Genomic DNA, 15,969 nt, shown 5'->3' with positions numbered 1-15,969 from the left:
TGAAGCAACCACGCAGAAAACCACAAGTATGTCAGCGGAGAAGACGTTTCTGCGTCAAACTGAGGGAAACACATATTACAGATTCTGTGGAAATTTCGCAGTTTGGGTTACTATTTGTTGAAACGATGATTTAGATCACTTGGAGGATTTAAATTCGGCTGACCGCATTCACTGCGAGATCCACAATCTGAGCACTTGTTGAAGATACGTTATTATCTTAATGCAGACTATATACGATCTTCCAGGTACACCTTACTAAGTGCTGACACACATCTTTTCTTTTGACTGTGAAATCAAAGTAAGATATTGTATGCAAACAAAATTAAAAAATTTTCCGCACCAAAACAAACGCATCTGATCACCGACACACTGGAAGCAGGCAGGTGGAGCTGCGATGGGAAGCCGGCTGTCATCTATTATGGCAAATTTGTTTACGGAAGATTTCGAGGAAAGTGCCTTGCAGTTGCCGGCTTTGAAACTTACGAGTTTTTCAGATCTGTAGACGATATTTTTGTTGTTTGGCCACAAGGCAGTGATAATTTGAACGACTTTTTACAACATCTAAATTCAATCCACCCGAATATTTGCCTCGTGATGAAGGTGGGAAAGGATGATGTCCTCACTTCCTTGATGTGCTGGCCAGGGCGACGGTAGATGGTACGTTGGGACATGCCATTTATTGGAAGCCTATTCACACGACTTGTAGCTGCAGACTGATAGTTGTCACCATCCGGCTCAATGCGAAGAGGCACATCGTACCTTAGTTCACATGACCCATGTCATCTCTGTCCCTGATAGTTTATCAGTTGTGTTAGCCCATCTCGAAGTCACCGTTCGTCAGAATGTTATAGTGAAATATCAGACGTGCGTTACGCCCCAAATGTGCACCGGGTGAATGATAATACTGTGGTGGCACCAAAGTGTACGGTCTTCTTGCTTTAAGCAGGGAACGTCTGAAACAGGATTGATCTGTTTTGGGGAAATACGTGAAGTGTGTTTTTCGACAACCATCTAAGATCACGGCCCTTCTGGGTCCGTAAAGGATGACCGCTGTACTGAGCATAGGCAGCGCACATGCTTACAACAGCCACGCAAATCCGCCTTTGCAGAACACTGTGTTGGCTTTGGTCATCTTAAGGAGTATAACAACACGGAGATTCTGGCAAACAATTCCAGTGATTAGGATAATGTTACTAAGGAAGCGGCTGTTTGTGTGTGTGTGTGTGTGTGTGTGTGTGTGTGTGTGTGTGTGTGTGTGTGTGTGTGTGTGTGTGTTTTACCTTTCTGGAGTTTCTCTGAAAACCGAGATTTTGGATTCCCTTACGTAGCGCTTACTTACTATAGTTTTGCCTTGAATATAACAGGGTATGCTCCTGTCGAAATATCGGTGGCCTTCGACATCACGCGGCTGCACCCCTTTAAGTTATTTGAAGAAGTAAATACACAGCCACAGTGCGCAAGGAAAATGAAGAACTACCAAGAAGCCATCCATGTTTTTTGGTAAACAATCCTTCTCCTCTCCTCCCCCTCCAACCCCCCATCTCTCTCTCTCTCTCTCTCTCTCTCTCTCTCTCTCTCTCTCTCTCTCTCTCTCTCTCCCTCCCTCCCCCCCCCCTCCCTTTCCCTAGTATTCGTACCTATCCCATTACGGAGGCCCACCAATCGTAACAGAATAAGTACCCAGTAAGGCACTTCTTCAGATCAAGATCGGGAAAACTTCCTTTTATAAACGAACGCGACATGGTGTCTGACAGTGTTCAGCTAATCGGGGACAACCCGACATCCTGAAAAAGATGCCAGCAAATACGTCAAATTGTCAACTGTGCGAGAACTAGTTAAAGAGGAATATGATGTAGCCTAACAGTTGGATGACCTTATCTTTAATTGAAAGTTTTTGGGTTCCTTTACTTTCGAGAACCGCAAATTAGACAGGCCAGCTTGAAGCTGTGAAACTAATATGGCGCGCATCTGAACTCGAGTAAACGACGAGTAGAGGAGCAGACTTCTCGCCGGCCGCGTTCAGAAGCGACACAGGTGGTGGGCCCGGGCCGCTCCTGGTCTACCGGTTCGCCAGTTGGCCGGACGTTTAACCGGCGCTGAGTGGGTCGCTGGCTGCGCCGTCCGCATTCCTGTGGTCGCGGACTGCAGACTTCGCAAAACCCAAGAGCCGCCGACTCCGGGGCTGGCCGCGGCCGCCGCTACTTTCACTACGCACACACTCCGCACTTGCAGCTGTGCGCGGTCCCTGCTGTCATACAAAAGACCGAAAAATTATGTAAGTAACGTGCAAGGAGTTCCCGTGGCAAGCGTCACCAGCTAGGACGTACCAGGCCTCCTTACCATTGCGGTGATGATCTACATCGACATACCTATTCAACAAGCCACCGTATGGGGAATGGCGGAGTATACCACTGCTTGTCATTCCATTTCCTGTTGCACTCGCAAAAGAAGAGAAAGTAAAACGGCAGTTAGTGTCTTTCCGAAGAGGCCCCAATTTCTCTTACTTTGTGTCGCGGTCCTTCCGCGAGATGTATGTTAGCGCCTGCAGGAACTTGCTGCAGCCTGTCGCAAACGCCGGTTCTCTAAACTCATCTTTCCTCCAAAGTTTCTCTTTCAGTTCACGACGCATCTCCGTAACAATCGCGTGTTGATCGAATCTACCGTTAACAAACCTAGCAGCCTGTGAACTGATTCGATGTCTCCCTATAATCCGACTTGGTATGGACCCCATGCACCCGAGCAGTACTCAAAAATAGGTCGCTCAACTGTTCTGTACACGGTCTCCTATAAAGGTAAGCGACACTTTCTTAGAATTCTCCTAATAAACCGAAGCCAACGATTCGGCTTCCCTACAATCGATCTTAGGTGCGCGTTCCATTCCAAGTCGCTATGCAACGTTACGTCTTGATATATAGGGGACTACATAAAACTTAAAACTGGAGGGCCGGACAGGGATACGAACCGCCGTCCTCCAGAATAAGGTTGTGTTGGGTTGTTTGGGGAAGGAGACCAGACAGCGAGGTCATCGGTCTCATCCGATTAGGGAAGGATGGGGAAGGAAGTCGGTCGTGCCTTTTCAAGGGAACCATCCCGGCATTTGCCTGGAGCGATTTAGTGAAATCACGGAAAACCTAAATCAGGGATTGAACCGTCGCCCTCCCAGAATATGAATCCGGGATCTTTTCACCAGGCAACCTCGTTCCATCCCAGTCAGTAAGATGTAAGGCAGTGACGAATGCATTGTTGACTGAGAAAACCCTGTAAGTTATTCAACAACCTGATTGAAAATGTCTTTCGTGTATCGTTCGCAATGCTGTCTTTCCTTCTCTAAGTGTGAGTTTTGGAATCTGTGTAACTGTCCAGCGTAGATCACAGATCGAGTAAGTTAAGGGTTCAGAATCATGTTTGTATCGTCGTTGACGATGAGAGACAAGGGAGAGGTTAAATACTGCAGTAATCACTTAGCCTACTCCTCTCGAGTAACACCTTGGGAGTCCCTGAGTTTAACATCCCCATACGACGCATGACTGACGAACAACAGTGCCACATTATCTCGCCCCCAGGAGATACTTCGAAGACGTTTAAAATTTAACCCAGACCTTATAGCGAAAAGTCTGGAGACCAGGCACTGCAAGCCAACAGCCCTTGATCCCCTGCCGACCAAATACGGGCGAAGAAAATGTTTTCACCATCACGACTCGAATCGGCTATTTACGAAACCGGCGGTACCGCACACGCGTGACAATGCGACCTCGGTCATGGAGGCGGGTATTCACTCTGTTACTAATATTATTCTAAACGCTACCACTGTGTACTAAAATGGTACGCAGCACTGATGCACTAGTAAGACAGAAGGGAACAGTCAACTTAATCTGCCCACAGTTCCCAATACCTGGATACTGTTACGCAGTGAGTGTTCGGCTCATTTACGTTACACACTCAGATACACGTTACACAAACTCATTCAGCTTTAAGAGCAGTCTTCAGAGCTTGCACGATTTATCGTTACTGGTTACATACGTTTTATTCCTTCAGAAAACGGGCAAGGGTAACATCTACTCGTGCGATGGAGAAAGGAATAAACGGTTAGGCCTGCCAAATTTCATCTAGAGAGAGAAGGGGGGGGGGGGGGGACAGGTACTACATATCTATACCAATCATGTCCGCTCGGGAGACATTCAGAGCGAAAATTGGGAAGACTGACCGAGAAAAAGGTTAGATACAGGAAGGGTCATCGCGTCAACGCCAAGCGATGGACAGCCAGTTCGGCTGTTCGGTTGGAGAGGGGCTGGTTGTAGTCTGTTTACGAAAATTATCCAGGGAGGCACCGAAACTGATTCTTGAGAAAATATTCGAGACCAAAATTTACATGTCTGTAAAAGGACTTTGGATTACTTCTCGTCAAATACACACATCAAAAAAAAATTTGCATCGCCCCGGTTCCCAGAACTCCTGAAGATAGACGTTGTCTGTAGATATGGTATCACAGACACAGTCCCGTTGACTGTTCAGAGATGGCAGTAAACCCGCCCAAAGATGTAAACAACCATGCATGAGCAGCGCCTATTAGACGTAGGGGGTCCGACAGCCGATCAGTTCCAGTCATTCCACCAGGAAGGAGTTATACGGCTCGTGTTGTCTGTAGTTCAAACACGCCTAGACGCTCAATACCGAGGATCGATCGCATCTGCATTGTTTGCCAGGAAGGGCTCTCAACAAGGGAAGTGTAGAGGCAACTCGGAGTGAATCAAAGCGATGTTGTTCGGACATGGTGGAGACAGAGAGAGACAGGAACTGTCGATGACATGCCTCGCTCAGGCCGCTTAGGGCTACTACTGCAGTGGATGACCGCAACCTACGGATTGTGGCTTGGAGGAACCCTGAGAGCAACACCACCATGTTAAAAATGCTTTCCGTGCAGCCACAGGACGGAGTGTTACGACTCAAACTGTGCGCAACAGCCTACCTAGAGCACAACTTCACTCTCGGCGTCCATGGTGAGGTCCATCTTTGCAACCACGACACTATGCAGCGCGGTACAGATGGGCCCAACAACATGCCGAATGGACCACTCAGGATTGGCATCACGTTCTCTTCATCGGTGAGTGTTGCATATGCCTTCAACCAGACAATCGTCGGAGACGTGTTTGGAGGCAACCTGGTCAGGCTGAACGCTTTAGACACACTGTCCAGGGAGTGCAGCAAGGTGGAGGTTCCCTGCTGTTTTGGGGTGGCATTATGTGGGACCGTCGTACGCCGTTGGTGGTCATGGAAGGTGCCGTAACGGCTGCACGATAGGTGAATGCCATCCTCCGACCGATAGTGGAACCATATCGGCGATCCGTCTTCATGGAGGACAATTCGCGCCCCTATCGTGCGCATCTTGTGAATGACTTCCTTCAGGATAACTAGAGTGTGCTTGTGTGTGTGTGTGTGTGTGTGTGTGTGTGTGTGTGTGTGTGTGTGTGTGTTTGAGGTTTTCGGGCGCTAAACAGCGTGGTCATCAGCGCCCAAACGCATAGAAACAGGAACACATGCAGTGAAGGGACGAAGACGGACAGCGAACAAGGAGAACGGCTAAAAGACACAGACCTGACGCAGTTACAAATCCTCAAATACAGAGGCAAAACAAGAGGAGAAGAAACGCACTAAAAAAGGAAAGGAAACATAAGGAAAAGAGAACAGAAATCGAAGTGAAACAAGTAGGTAATCGTGACTGGCGGACCTCTTACCTAAAGCCTGGGTGAGCCAGTCACCCAGCAGCACATTAAAATCCTCTCCCTAAAATCCGAGGTAACAAATTGGACAGGACACAAAACCGTAAGACCTGAACCACAGTCGTTGCGTCGTCTTGCAAAATAAAGGGTAAATACGGTGGCAAGGAAACCACCGCCCTCTGGTCAGAGAATAAAGGACAGTCAAGTAAAATGTGGCGGACAATAATCTGGACGCCACAAGCACTGCAGATTGGGGGTCCTCCCGCCGGAGTAAAAAACCGTGCTTTAAGGGACTGTGCCCGATGCGGAGGCGAGTGAGGAGAACCTCATCCCGCCTGTATGACTGGTAGGACGTACGCCATGGCCGTGTGGTGGCCTTGACCAGACGCAGCTTATTTTCACCGACTGCCAGCCACTCCTCTTCCCAGTGACGCATAACACGAAAACGCAAAAGGGAGGTAACAGCATGGAGGGGGACGGCACATTCAACAACGTGAGGGAGGGAACATGCATCTTTGGCAGCCACATCCGCCAGTTCGTTTCCCCTAATACTCACGAGCCCAGGCACCCAGCAGAAAGAAACCTCCTTCCCCTGCCGTTGCAGGTGGAGTAGGGCATCATGGATGTTCTGGACGACCGTATCCGCTGGGTACAAGTGTTGCATGGTCTGAAGGGCACTCAGGGAGTCAGAACAGATGAGAAACTTAAGACTGGGAACACATCTCATCTGCTCCAATGCCCGCAAGATCGCAAACAATTCGGCATCAAAGATGGTAAACGCTGCAGGAAGCCGTAACTTGACGACTCGATCAGGGAAAACAACAGCACAACCAACAGAGTCCCCTTGTTTAGAGCCATCCGTAAATACTGGTACATGCTCGGCATGCTGGTTTAAAATATCGTAAAATAAGGAGGTAAAAACAAACGCAGGAGTGCAGCTCCTCCGGTACTCTGACAAGTCTAAAAGGACGCTGGGCCTCTGGAGCAACCAGGGAGGCAGGCGGGTAAAACCCTGGAGTTGGAGTGCCACACGCTCCACACCAAGGGACTCAAGCAAATGCTTGGCACGAATCCCAAATGGTCTCGTTGCCCTTGGACGACTGGAAAAGAGACGTTCCATAGGCGGTCGGGTAACAGTAGGGTATGCAGGGGAGGTAGGACAGGCAAGGAATTGACACACCCGTCGCACCATGAGGAGTTTCCGCCGGATGGCGAGCGGCGGTTCCCCTTCCTCAGCACACAGGCTGGGGATGGGACTGGTACGGAAGGCACCAGTAGCCAGCCTGATACCCTCATGGTGTACTGCGTCAAAAATCTTCAGATACGAAGGCCTCGCCGACCCATACACAGTGCATCCATAGTCAAGACGCGACCGGACGAAAGCCCTATAAAACTGCAGCAGACGCGCCCGATCTGCTCCCCAGGACCGATGGCTCAGACACTTCAAAATATTCAGCGCCTTCAGGGCCCGCACCTTGAAGTCTTTAATGTGCGGCAACCACGACAACTTGGAATCAAAAGGATAACTAGAGTGGCCAGCATGTTCTCGGGGCATGAAACCTATCGAACAGGCCTGGGACAGACTGAAAAGGGCTGTTTATGGACGACGTGACCCACCAACCACTCTGAGGAATCTAAGCCGAATCGCCGTTGAGGTGTGGGACAAGCTGGACCAACAGTGCCTTGATGAACTTGTGGATAGTATGCCACGACGAGTACAGGCATACATCAATGCAAGAGGACGTGCTACTGGGTATTAGAGGTACCGCTGTGTACAGCAATCTGGACTACCACCTCTGAAGGTCTCGCTGTGTGGTAGTACAACAGGCAGTGTATCGTTTTCATGAGCAATAAGAAGGACGGAAATGATGATGATGATTATGATCTCGATTCCAATTTTCTGTACAGGTTCCGGAATTCTCGGAACCGAGATGATGCAAAACTTTTTTTATGTATGTAGGAGTCCCACACATCATAACAACTCGTTCTGGCCTCAGAAGATGTGCTAACGATTTATAATACAGCACAAAAAAACAGCAACCATTTAACAAAATGTTAACTTAGGGAATACGTATTCAAGCTTGATCAAAGTTATCAGTTTCGTCATATCTTTACTACAATCTGTGTTATTAAGAAAGCATTTCAATTTAGTTTCAAATAACCTTAACATCCGAAACCGACTTCAAAGTAGTTGCGTTTTCACTGCGATAGCTCTTTAACCTGAAGGAGAAATTCGTATAACAACTTATAACTTTTGCAAAATGCAGCTACATATTTTTGCAAAACCAGTGGTGTGTTAATATACTGCAAGTTGCGATGATGTCTAGTTGATAAAAAACACAGTCTTGCTAGAATGAGACGATACAGTGCACCTGAGCAACTGTTCTAAGCGGTTTAAAACGCCAACAGCGCGTTAGCATTTGTTACACAGGTTTCTTTTTCTTTGGAAATACATAGTACTTACCGACCGTGCTAGTCTTTTTCCTAAATTGTCAATTTCTAGTGCTTGAATGTCGCTGTTTCGTTTAGATACACAGTCCAATATCTGACTTCGCAAGAAAGAAGATTGTGGCTCTGTAATGAAACCAACAGATAAATATTTTCCAGGCGCAAACATCTGCGGAAAACGGCATACTATGGGCCAAGGTGAACTGAAGTCACCGAAAAGAATGGCGCGAAGTTTATCCAAGCATTTATTGGAAAGGAAATGTTTGTACTACCTCGAACAACAAAGGTGAGCTCGGATACGGAAATGGTTCTCCAGTGTTGAATCGACAGCTAACGTCGAGGTCATTAGAAAGGCAAAACTGTGTGTGTGTTAAATTGGGAGGATGGGGAGGTAGTTAGCATGATCACTGTCATCAAAGATAATCAGCCTGACTCTTAAAAACCGTAACACTGACGGATGCCACATGTTTAAGAAGGGGTTCATAAAGAAGTCACAATGAAAGGCGATAGGAACAGTACAGTTTACGAAACATTAGTTGCGCTTAGCAGCACACAGCGATTCACAACTATCGACAGTGCTAAATGAATAATAAATTTCTTCATTTCTTGAATGAAACAGCACAGTAATACAGAACAAACTTTGCAATAGTTAATTCGAATGCAGAAAGCAAGAAGGCGTATAACGGGAACTGGGCAGAAATTTCAAACAAGTTTTCCCCTCCTCAAAAGCAATGCGCCTGCCACCACAATGGATCTAGGAACTAGAATTAAACTGTCTTCGTTTCAGAGGTTGTTAACGTCAACATTCACATTCCGTTTAGAGCTTCTATTCATGAATTAATGAGAGTGACAAGGCCGCCTTGTCGCCTGTTTCGAATGCTAAGCTGTTACTCTCGAAGGGCTGAGTATTGTCCTCCATCGTACGTATCAATAGAAGCAGAAAATTTAACAGAATCTCTTCAAGTCTGGTATAAAATCAGGCAAGTCGGCTTGGATGGACAGGACTTTCCATTAAATAATTAGACTTAATTTGCACGTTTATACTGACAAACCGTTTATCACACCTACCATACAAGAATGAAACAACAATGAAGGTAAATTGAAAGGATTCGTCTGCATTACTGCCAACGGGGTTAATTAACTCCATTACAGACGCGCTCAGGTTAATGGCTACCTTTTTTTTCCTTTTGTGCCAGCAGCTAATGCACCACAGTGTGAAATACCTGTTGTTTGCAAAGGCGGCGATGATTAATTTACTTCGATGTCTCGTAACATTTCACACCATTTTGTTGAACTACTGACGCGGGCTGCATCCACAGGGTCGTGTCTCCGTCAGTGGCCGTACCAGCGACAGCGAGGAAATCGCTGGGTACGCAGCATCGAAAAAGAGTTTCGCATTTTATGCGCGCGTACGCTACGCTCAAAATGGTGCCTTCCGCAAACTTTTCCTCTAAAGCTCTTTTGAAGACTACATTACCAACGCTGCGCTGAAAATGTGCGCTTCGAGTTCAGCTGATTATTCTGCAGTCTTTCCTCGTCGTCCCACCAAAGTCGCTCAAAATTCTTTCAGGAAATACGACACAAAATCTGCTGCGGTCCTCTGGAAAAACTTTCCAGCTACGAGAGTGAACGAAGAGGCTTTCAAAAGGTGGCCTGCTTTAGGTTCTTTCCCATAGATACTCATAAAATTCGAAACGTGCCAAGTGCCACACTAAGCACAATCTCCTAGTAGCTTGATTAAAAAATGTGTGGTTGCTAAAAACATGACGCTAGGTAAAACATTCGGCATCCCTTTTCGTTTGACACGGACGTGCTAACGAGCCATTTCGAGTGTCCAGTAAACATGTATTTCGTGGAAATATTTTAAGAGTTGAGCAGCTACACAGATATTTACCCTTTATTTAAATGATTAATCCTTTTAAGCAATTTCTGTTGGCAAATTACCATTAATACCTAGGTAACTGAGTTAGTAAAAATCAGGAGTAAGAAGCTGCTGATTTTATGAAGCGAAGTTAACGAGCAGCCAAACCGAAGATTATCAACAGATGCTCAGAAGAATACTGGCAAAGAACTACCAGCACCGTTATTGTCTAGTTCTTTTACAACCATGATCTGTAAGCAAACGGAAAAGTTATTTCAATCAATCATGATCGTCAATCACAAGTAAATCAAATGGGTGCATTTAACTTCTGTCCACGCACACTTCCTCTCCTAGCAACCGAAAGACATTGCTTAAAATAAAAACAATACTAATATTATGAATGCGACTCATACAGAAACGATTAACAATTAAACCTGAGCACATGGTTACATCAAACATGAATGCGTCACGATTTGTTAATCGTGAAGCACAATACTGGGAGAAAGATACCCACAAGTGAACTCATCATAATAAATTTCTTTATTAAGTCTGCCATACCCAACTAATCCGACAGAACAGCTTCAGCTTCACATGACAGCACAATACAGCGTAAGACCTAAGACTCACAAGAGGGCCACGCAAGCGGCAGCGTATCACCATCGATTGAAGTAAGCTCTTTAACGAACACACTGTATTACAAAAATATTGAAATTTTTAATTTGGTTAACAATGCTTTGCAGTTGGTGTCTGCGAAACAGCTGCAAAACCGGTATTTCATTACAACGTTCCAGACTACCTACGAAATGTTAACACATTCGTATGTAACTGAACACAGAAACACAAAGTCCAGCTACTTTACCCCCCCCCCCTCTCTCTCTCTCTCTCTCTCTCTCTCTCTCTCTCAGCCCCCCACCCCCTCCCCTTTTCTCTCACGCTCGTAGCAACAACGGGGTTGTGCTGAAAAAGAGAGGGGGGGAGGGAGGGAGGGAGGGAGGGAGGGAGGGAGGGAGGGAGGGAGAGAGAGAGAGAGAGAGAGAGAGAGAGAGAGAGAGAGAGAGAGAACATATGGAACACTTAAACACGTCGAGAGCAATATTTACTGTTTTTAACGAGAGTATTATGAGCGAATAATTGAATGCTAACTATGATGAAACTACTGTTTCGTCACATGCTTGGAAAACTGGTGATCCATTTTAAATGCATAATACAGTGTATCCGTTTGCAATTGTATTCAGTCACATGGAAATTTTATCAGCTGAGAACGCGTGTACGTACACATCGGAGATAAACAGTCGCCCACAGTATAACCGACGACATATCCTCTCCAACTCACGTTGAGTTCATGAAACAAAGCACACGCTAGCACGTAAATTTACGGTAACATATTCAACGTATTTGTGTTTCAACGACGCTATTTCGAACGAAAGAGCGGACATTAGCGTTTCGTAATGTGTTTGCCGAGACAAGGTGAGTGCGCCAGCCGTCGACGAGAAGCGTAAGCAACCGACAGGTGTTTCCTATCATCGGACTTCACAACACTTTATTACCAGTGTCGTCAGTCCTGTTTTACTCATGTAAATAACGAAGGATGAGGAGAAACGCCGGCCGCGGTGGCCGTGCGGTTCTAGGCACTTCAGTCCGGAACCGCGTGACTGCTACGGTCGCAGGTTCGAATCCTGCCTCGGGCATGTATGTGTGTGATGTCCTTAGGTTAGTTAGGTTTAAGTAGTTCTAAGTTCTAGGGGACTAATGACCTCAGATGTAGAGTCCCATAGTGCTCAGAGCCATTTGAACCATTTGAGGAAAAACATTTGTACGAGTATCCCGCAAACTATATCTCTTCCTGGGATAGTGCTGTCACTTCTCCTTTCGCTCAAATGGCTCTGACCACTATGGTACTTAACTTCTTATGATATCAGTCCCCTAGAACTTAGAACTACTTAAACCTAACTAACCTAAGGACATCACACACATACATGCCCGAGGCAGGATTCGAACCTTCGACCGTAGCGGTCGCGCGGTTCCAGGCTATAGCGCCTAGAACCGCTCGGCCATCCCGGCCGGCTCTCCTTTCGTCATAGTGTCGCGGCGACGTATTTTATAACGGTTATGGTTGTTGACAACGTGTACTACTGGCTCATACCGACGGAAATGCCGCAGAGGTTAAGATACTCGACTCACATTTAGAAGGATCAGGTTTCGAACCTGCTACCGGTCATGCCGGTGAACTTTCCTGGTGTTCCCTACATCGGTGAAGACTAATACACTCAATCCTTTTCCCATATGCGTTTTTACTTCATCTCTAGTAACCTCGTCTTCGACGGAACGGTAACTACTAATTTATTTTTTTCATTTATTTCACATGCTCAAGGCGAGACAGACAACACTTAGTCCGCGAGTAATTGACAAGGTTTCAGTTCTAACGACACTGTCTCTTTCATGGGTCTTGATGCAACAATCATGCGGACTCAGCTACTGTCAGCAATGTGTTCAAAGGCTGTTCTGAACTACCAGCAGTTCAATTATTTCACTATGGGAATCCTCCTTGGTACGGTACAGCGGTACCAGATACTACAATACCTATTGGCGTATCTGGAACATTTTGAAACCATTTCCGATGAGGTTCGCAAAACTTGCGTTTCATTTATATTTATATCCAAATTCTTAATACATAGAGGTTATGCTTAAAGTAACACTAGAACAAAACTACAACGAAAAGAACCTAAAACATGGATGCAACAACGCCTGATTTCCCATCAGTAGGGGACTATCAAACAACTACACAAAAGTCCGTCCGCCTGAGTCGTTTCTACACCTCCGTGCTGCCTAAAGTCACAGACCGGACTGACAAAACTGCAGCAGCTGCAGAATATGCCGGAACATCACAATTCTGCCAGATCGTCATACAAAGAACGAAATATTGCTCCCGCCTGACACAGACTTCATTGGCTGTAGGTTCAGCCTGCTGGCCTTCAAAGTGAATACATCCAAAATTACTGTCGAGCGAGGTGCCGCAACGGTTAGTTCACTGGATTTGCATTCCGGATGGCGGCGGTTCAAATAACCACCCAGTAATCTAGATTCAGATTTTTCACAATCTACCTGCAGCGCTTACGGCAAAAGCCGGAGTGAATCTTTTGAAAGCGATATGGACAATTGCCTTCCCCAATCAGAGTATGTGTCCCGTCTCCAAACATCTCGTCGTCTATTAGGTGCCAAACCCTAATCTTCCTTCCTTCCTTCAAGCCTTTACAGCTTGTTTGAGGTATCTCCAGCCGACGCATTACTAGTAATAAAGGGCCTATGTCCACTGGACATCGAAATTCGACAATAAGCTGTACATTACTAGTTGAACGATTGTGAATTCAAAACAAGTAACAGATAATTTGTCAAAACTGCGTTTAACAGACAGGAAACTGCAGAGACATGGCATAGTCAAGGAGAAACCTATCACGCTGGACAGCGCGGGCCGGTACTGAAGTAAACACACTGGACTCGTACTCGGCCGGACAATGATTCAGATCTCCGAATGGCTACCCAGAATTGGGCTTTCCGTATTTTCTCTTAATCAGCAAGGCAAATTCCGGGATGATTCCTCTGAAAACGAAACGGCCGAGTTCCATCTAGAGCGCGTGCTCCGTCACTAATGACAACATCATCGAAGCGACGCTAATCCCCTATCTTTCTTCGTTTCTTCTTCCGAACCTGCAGTTCGCACAAAGAAGAACCTTTTCTTTTGTCCTGATATTTTACCGCTATTTTTTTTTTCTCTGCCCCGGCGAGAGTTCTTATCTTCCGGGAGGAATGCTGTGGATGACATGTGTCACTAATTCGTGAAAGCCACGTCGTGAGAGTTGCCGCGTTTCAATAGTTCGTTTTAGTGTCTTCCTGAGGTGAAGATTGGGAATAAGCCTGGTATTTGCTTAAATTGATGTGACAACACGTTTAGAACATATATAAGCTGGACGATACAACAGGATAGCCGTCGTTGATCGGGGAAGGGAATCTGATCCGGCTGTAGCTCCCTGTCCTGTCCCGCACGCTAGTATTGTATGCGTTACCGGTTACGGTATACGTTCATGTAAAGAAAGAGCAGGCGTAAAAAAGAAAGACACGAAACCCTGTATGGATACGGGACAGCATTTTCCTCACTGTCCTTACATTATCTGATACCAGCGTAGCGTAGTCACACACGTCGGAGTGTATATAAGATTTCACTGTCCACAATTATGTTACTGCAGTTCACCAAAGCCACAAAAATTTTAAAAATAATCTGCTGGCGTCATTAGGAAAGCTTTCCGATTCACGTGACAAACATAGTTTCTGCGTAGACTGACGCAGTCCAAAACCTTACATACATCGTTCATGAATCGCGCTTTGTTTTTCAATGAGTTTAGCGTGGAAGCGTTAACACGTGCGTCGTTCAACGTTCCCCACCCTCTCCCCACTCAAATGTACACGTATCTAAAGAATAGATCTTTAAGTCCTTTTTGTCAAAAATTTTCACAGAAACTTGGACAAGAATTACTGTTCAAGGAAACGATCTTCCTTTCGAGAGAACGCCTTAAACTAATAAAATAAATTACGTACAACGCGACAATTTCCCCTAGCAAACGGAGCTTACACTTTTTAAATGGAAGATGCCAGCGTTGAGACACTTCCACCGTTCACAAATAAGAAGGTATTCCGACTGAACGGCTGCCGAAATGAGAAACGTAATTTCTTTGGAGTCGATTTATAAGAGGCTGAATCAAAAAAGAATAACTCATGTGTCACAAGAAAATTAATAATGAACATATATCAGCAGAAGTAGTACAGATCATAGCCCAAATTGTCCTCGACACAATACTACTGTTGAACATAGTCGCCATACATTTGTACACATCTGCAATTGTATCGTTGAACTCGGGCATCAAGAATAGTTTGGAAATGTGTTTTACTTCTTGACTCATTAACTGAACGCTGTTTTAATCCAAATCACGCAGAACGTGTATGGGGAAGCTGTAAACGACATCAACAATGTGCAGCATTGGGGGAAGAAGTTTGGAGACGGAGAAACGAACATTGCAAATAAACCGCGCGGTGGCCAACCGACGACATCTGCAGCAGATGCCAATCGAGGGTGTGCTCATGATGTGATTCGAGGAACATCAGTTCACAATCAACAGCTTCAAAATCATTCTGAGAAAAATGGATCATGAAGAAAAGCCCTGACTTTTTGGAACTGGTTTCGATGCCTGGTTCAACGATGGAACAAATGTGTAAAAAATGCATGGATACTGTGCTGCACTGTAGTCGTACACAGAACAGTTGAGGCTGTAACATTAATTCCGCTGTTATATGTGCATCATTAATTTTTTATGATACAGGAGGCATTATTTTTTGATCCACTGTCGTAACTTTGAAGTTTTTTTGAAGCTACAATGACATAGCGGTCTTGACAGCGCATTTGATGTTCATGTTAAGATAATGCTGCTGAGGTCTGTAACACTTTATAAGAAACGCTCTGGATTTACTACGATCTTTTTTAAGAAGACACCAATTTGTAACATCCAAGAAGGATTTTTGTTCAAGCTTATAAGGTGTAATCACGAAATCTAATTCTGAAATTGAGAGACCTACTTGTCGCCAATCTTATTCTGAGAAGGAGAACAAGTTCTGCTTTATGTATGTAGCACTCGTATATTAATGACACAACATAGTTCCAGCGAGAGGCTTCCACCAACGTTCTCTTTATCAGGAATGATTGCGATCTATGACTGCTTCACCAGAGCTCTTACTATGAACAGGTCCATCTCTGATCAGTTCTGTACTCGCTGTGACACGAAAACCGGTCTGATAATTCAACGAAAATGTCAAGTAAATTAACAATTTTTCCATTTTTCTTGTCGGTCATGGCTTGTAAATTTTCTTAGTGAAGTTGTCTTGCATCCGATCGCCGGA

At 45.5% G+C, this 15,969-nt stretch overlaps 1 protein-coding gene across 3 annotated transcripts in view; it reads right to left on the bottom strand.

Moving 5' to 3' along the window:
• Positions 1–15,969, bottom strand: part of LOC124775093 (atypical protein kinase C) — a 759,938-nt gene that overhangs the window by 652,777 nt on the left and 91,192 nt on the right. The gene's annotated exons all lie outside the window — the stretch shown is intronic.

This window comes from Schistocerca piceifrons, chromosome 2, assembly GCF_021461385.2.
Source record: "Schistocerca piceifrons isolate TAMUIC-IGC-003096 chromosome 2, iqSchPice1.1, whole genome shotgun sequence".
In the NCBI taxonomy this organism is placed as follows: domain Eukaryota; kingdom Metazoa; phylum Arthropoda; class Insecta; order Orthoptera; family Acrididae; genus Schistocerca; species Schistocerca piceifrons.
This window is presented reverse-complemented; position numbering and strand designations above follow the sequence as displayed.